This window comes from Molothrus aeneus, chromosome 10, assembly GCF_037042795.1.
Source record: "Molothrus aeneus isolate 106 chromosome 10, BPBGC_Maene_1.0, whole genome shotgun sequence".
NCBI lineage: Eukaryota > Metazoa > Chordata > Aves > Passeriformes > Icteridae > Molothrus > Molothrus aeneus.
In genome coordinates this window covers 17,898,514-17,904,035 of record NC_089655.1, presented here as the reverse complement: position 1 = coordinate 17,904,035, position 5,522 = coordinate 17,898,514, and the positions used below count along the sequence as shown (strand labels likewise).

At 42.0% G+C, this 5,522-nt stretch overlaps 1 long non-coding RNA gene across 2 annotated transcripts; it reads left to right on the top strand.

Annotated features, from left to right (window-relative positions):
- The first annotated feature begins 336 nt into the window (after window positions 1-336).
- LOC136560818 (uncharacterized) lies at window positions 337-4,776 on the top strand. 2 transcript variants are annotated; one of them, XR_010784205.1, is made up of 3 exons: window positions 337-523; window positions 1,627-1,770; window positions 3,907-4,776. It is a non-coding gene; the product is annotated as an uncharacterized lncRNA (long non-coding RNA). The 2 variants fall into 2 exon arrangements; XR_010784206.1 differs by lacking the exon at window positions 1,627-1,770.
- Window positions 4,777-5,522: the final 746 nt, after the last annotated feature.

The window sequence follows — 5,522 nt, the reverse complement described above, 5'->3', positions numbered from 1 at the left end:
CAGACTTCCTTAACACCATCTCCAGTGCCATCAGTGTGCTGAAGCAGATTTGTATTTTTCCAATTTAAAAATATTAATTAAAAGTTGATACATCTTGTGCGAAGCTCTTGATTTTGGCCCACCTAATTTTCAGTTTTATACATTTTTTACTTGGTTAGCATTTTGTAATGAAATATATTCTGTTACAAAGAGGAGCACATGATTCTATAGGGTAAAATATATTAAATATAAAATAATATTTAAGCATGAAATAAATCAGCATCTAACCATTTTTTTTTTTCTTTCAGACAACCAATTTTCAAAAATTGAGATTACCAATTCTGCTGCTGTTTAAGACTGGGGAGAAAATGCAAAATTCTGAAATGTCTGCAAGGTTGGAGAGCAGTTTTCCACTGAGCTCGCCTCAGATGAAATTGCAGAAATTCTTCTGTTTTCTCCTTCTTCCCTGGCTCTGCCACCAGGCAATTCTGTTCACACTGTTCTCCAAGACAAAATCTGAGCCAGGCTGAGATTTGTGCTGATGGTGAGTGCCTGCCTTTCTTTCTATTTTTCTTTCTTTAAATAAAACAATTTCCTAAGGCTTTGAAATGGGGCTGATAAAAAGCAGCTTTTAAAATGCATTTTAGTAAATAGTTTGAAACCAGACCATAAAGTCTCATAACTGTAGGTTTGCCCTTAATTATACCTCACTGACAGCCCATTTTCCTTCTCCTCTGCAACCAGTCTCCTTTTTCTTTAAGAGCAAAACATATTGAATGCTACTTTTGAAAGATTTGTGGAGTTTCACACAAATTCGACAAGATCTGTAGGTAAACAGTGTCACCTAGTGGATAACTGGCATCGATTTTCCCAAACTGCGGAAGAAGTTTGGCCGTGTGGTTTTCCATTTTGTCCTAGAAAAAAATATTACTTCAAATTGAAAAGAGCCCTGTACTGAGAAATGGGATCACTGCCAAATGGCTGTAAATCCAAAGTGGCAGGATTTGATGGCCAGCACCGAGTGGGGATTTGTCGTGAGCATGGGCACAGATCCAGTCCCATCACCTATATCAGGTGTAAAGAGGAAGAACCAAATCTCCAGCTCAGTGCCTGTAGAGCAAAAGGTTATAGCAGCACATCCTGAAATATTTATTTCCTGCATGTAAAGGTGTATTGGACTCCACATCACCTCCTGCACCATCAGCTGCCCCTCTCCAGGCATAGAAAACAAAAGGATGTCAGGAGGAGTCTGCCATGTGATCAGCTGAGGCTTCTGAGCAGTAAAAGTTAAAAAAAACCCCAAAATTGCCATGTCCTTGGAGTGGGAGATTTGGCAGAGTATTGGAAAGCAGGAGAAAGAGTATGAGCTCCATGGAGAAATCTCTCACCCTGAGGGAGTGGGATGATAACTTTGGGGGTGTGGTGGCAGGTATCTATGAAAAAAGCTTCCTAGAGAAAGCAAGATATAAGATAAGTCTTGGAGAGCCTTCTGAGTTAGAAGTAACAGGTTAGAAAATCAGGACACAAGAGCCTCAAACAAGAGTAAAGTGCTCTGGAAGAAGGATATGCTCCTGAAAATTACACTGGATATCCTGAAGACCACTTGCAGCACTTAGGTTTCTGCTTTCTAACTAACTTTGCTGTCAGGATCCCTTGGAGTCAAGATGGATTGGAACCAGAGCACTGCAGGAAGAAATAAATACAAACAGAATTGAAAGAAAAATGGGAAAGAGTGCTTCAGAGTTAGGGAAACTCCTGAGGGAAAGAAAAAAGTAAATTCAAGTAGCAAAGGTAAGAACTCAGGTAACTTGGTTTCTGAACAAATCAAAGACTGGCATTCAGCTGGCTTTGTGCACGTCTGGTGAGAAGTGGAGGGTTTATGTTCCACTCTCACTACCCATCCCTGGTCTTCCTCCCCCTGTAAGGTCATCACTGCAGTTTGTTACAACTTCATTAGGGTTTTTTCTGAAAATCCCCCTAATACCCTACTCCTTTCCTCACATTGGACAAGAATATAAAGGAGAGCAAAAGCATGGTCCTAGAGATGGCTCTTCCATGTCCAAGAGGCAGCAGGTGGGAAAACCCAGGTGAAAATTCAGGATATTATCAGCATCTTCTTAACATAGACACAAGTGATGGAGGAGAGCAGGATTTCACTGGACTCCAGCAGGCTGCCTGTGAGTGTTCTTAGAATGAACATTTATAGCCAGGTCTTACATTGATGTGGCTTTGGTCAAAAGCAATAAGACAGAGCATCCTGAAGAATGTATGGATAGATGTTGGAATTGTAGTTAAAATTATAAATAGCCTATTTTCATAAGTCAGGAAGCTCTAGCGCTTTGTTATCTTCCAAACAAGAGGAAAATAGTGATTGATTCTTAGGGCAGATTGTTCTGCTAAGTTTGTGTTTGGCCTCTGTGCCTTCATATTTGTCACGCGTCAAATGGATGGTCTGGCATTGTTCTTCAACGGTGCACACTCTTGCACACCCACTCACACTCATGCACACTCACTCACACCCGCTCACACTCTTGCACACTTCTGCATACCCACTCACATTCTTGCACACTCTTGCACACTCTTGCACACCCACTCACACTCTTGCACACTCTTGCACACTCACTCACACTCCTGCACACCCGCTCACACTCTTGCACACTCCTGCACACCCACTCACACTCATGCACACTCATGCACACTCTTGCACACTCTTGCACACTCATGCACACTCTTGCACATCCGCTCACACTGGGTAGCAGGGTAGGAAATTAATGAGGCAGCCAGTAAGAGGTGGCACCTCTGTATGTGTACAACTTCAGCCTACAATGGTTTCATTCCAGCACCTTTCCCTACAGTAAATGCAGCAAATATTCTGATTCCTGTTCTAAAAGCAGCACTAAATGGGATGGTTGAAGCTGAGAATATTTTCCCATCTCCTGGAAAGGGTTAGACACACAGCCCTGAGGTGGGTGAATTGTGTGATTGCCATCAGACTGAGCAGCCGTGTTCAGCTTGTCTTGGATTTCTTTATATGAGACAAGGGATGATTCATAAAAGCAAATGCTGAGGCCACACAGTTTGTCAAGGCTCTATTCTAACCAGGTGTAATGATTGAGGTTTTGCAGAGGAGGTACAGTTAAGGCAAAAAAATAACAGATCATGGGTCAAATCCATCCCTGAGGCAACTCCAGCATCATCAGTAGGAGTTACCTGTGTGTGAATCTGGCCCCATGTTCCTCACTCATACAATAGAGCAAGATCCCTCCTGCAGCAGAATCAATTGGAAAAAGGAGACGGGAAAAATGCTTCTTTCTTGACCACATTAAAAATAATCATTTTTTTGTTGCACAATGGGGCAGAGAAAACCAGTCCTAGAAACCAGAGTACAATTTCCTCAGCATGTCATGGGGAGGGGAGAGAGGGGGAAATTGGCATAACCAAGAGGTTTCTTTCATTTCTGTTCAGTTCTAAATGATGCAGGGAACAGGGGAAAGCACCTAGATATCTATATATCTATACCTGTCTATATCTATGTAAATACCTAGATGATCTCTTCCTTTTATCTGTATCTATAATTTATACATAATATTTGGGTATCTATAGATAACTACTTAGTTTCTACAAACATAGAGTGATTTAGGGAAAAAAAGGGACTATATTCCTTCTGTTGATTCGACTGGATGTTTAAAAGTAGTGAAATTAAAAAGATGAAATATAATGTTTGGTGTCTCAGCTTTTCCTTCCCATTTGGCAGGTCGGGTTTGTGAGCTCTATGAGAATGTAGAAAAGTCATCTGAGGGAGAAAATTGCTATTCACTAAAAATTACTAATCATTCTTTCACACTAAACAAACACCACTGAGAGATTTTTTAGTAATATAAAGGTGGATTTTTTTTTGTTCTTTCCCTTTTTCCCTCTCTTCTCCAGCTAATGATACAGATGTGCAAAATGCAGGATATGACATCCTGCTGAGCATTAGGTGCGGCATTTTGCAGGTGACAGGATCCAGGTCTGAACCCAAAATAAAAGCACAATAGCCTGAAAATCATCTACTGTACACTGCTAGCGCTTCACAACCTAAATGGCAGGAAGAGCAATTTTTACAGTCATGGAATAATCTTTCCAGCAAAATTTGTATTCCAGCAGCAGTGGATCCCCTCTGAGATTGTGGTCCTGGTGCAACTGCCAACTAGAAGAGCACACAAACTAATCACATGAGGCATAAAAGTGGAAGAAAAAGATACCATTTGATCTGGAATTCTTACACCTAGGAAACTCAGAGTGCTTGAGACCTCTCTAGTGGAAGAAGAGACTAGACCCACTCCTGCATCCCAGAATCCCAGCTGGAGGAGTCTGATGCTTCCATGCTTCCCTCTCCCAGCACTACTCCTCTCAGAAGGCCTTTGCTGACACATCCAGAGAATGCAGAGCTGTTCTTCTACCCATTTTACTTCAACAAACTCATTCACACCTAAACCTGCTCATTTGTCCTTGGCACAGCAGCAGCAGTAGAGCACAGCAGGGGCTGGTGTTCAGCTCCTTCTGCAGGCACTCTGCTCCAGCCTCCTCCATGCCATGTGTCCCACCAAGGGGGATAAACAGGAATTGTGGCAGCTGACAGCAGTGTTTCCTGTGGAGCTTCCAGAGAAATAGCCCTGCATTCCTGGGCTAACAGCTGGGTACCTGTCTGAAAATGAAGGACAAGGAATTGTCTGTAAAGAAAAATATTAGTGGCAGCCCTGCTGCATTTATGCCATTAATTGTAATTTTTTTTTAATAAAAATCAGGATGATTACCTCTGCTGACTCTATTTCACTTTGGGCCTCAGAGCACAGGTGAGAACCATCTGCTGACAGGGGTAGTATATTTGTCACTGCTTTAGCTGGAGATTTCCTATCCCATATGGGGTGGCTGGGCTTTCCTCAGACTCAGCTGCTAAGCCACTGCCCTGCAGGAGTCAACTCCCAGTGCTGCAGCATTCCTGTTTTCGTCCTTTGAGAGGTAAGAAAATTAAGGTGACAATTTTACCTTATTTTGAGCCCATAGTCAATAATTTTCTTGTGACATGGTTATGGATCCTCCACCTCTGAAGAGGGCCTGTTTAATTTATGTTCACACGTTGGGGTTTAATTCTCTGGACTGAATTTAGACCTTCTTTGCAACAAATCTTTTTTTCTGTCCTGTTCCCCTCTGTTTTTTTCCTGTGTCTGTGAGCACAGCAGACATCAGCTAAAGCAAACAGAAGCCCAATGTAGTTTCTATAACTGCTCTGGTAATAAAGTAACTAGTCTGAAATTCATCTTTTTGGGTCAGCTGTGCTCATTCACATTGCAAAACACAAGAGCCTCTCCAGAGCATTTTTACTACACTCATAAAGAAATAATGGAAAACCAAGAATGGTTCCTAGAGAAAGGATAGCATGAAGTGTGAGCAAAGTCTGGCTACAGTTCCACTCCTGATCTCCTCTCGTGACAGAACAAAGTAGGACAGTGCACTTAAAATACACCTATTTTACAATGAGACTAATAGCTGCTTAGCTGCTG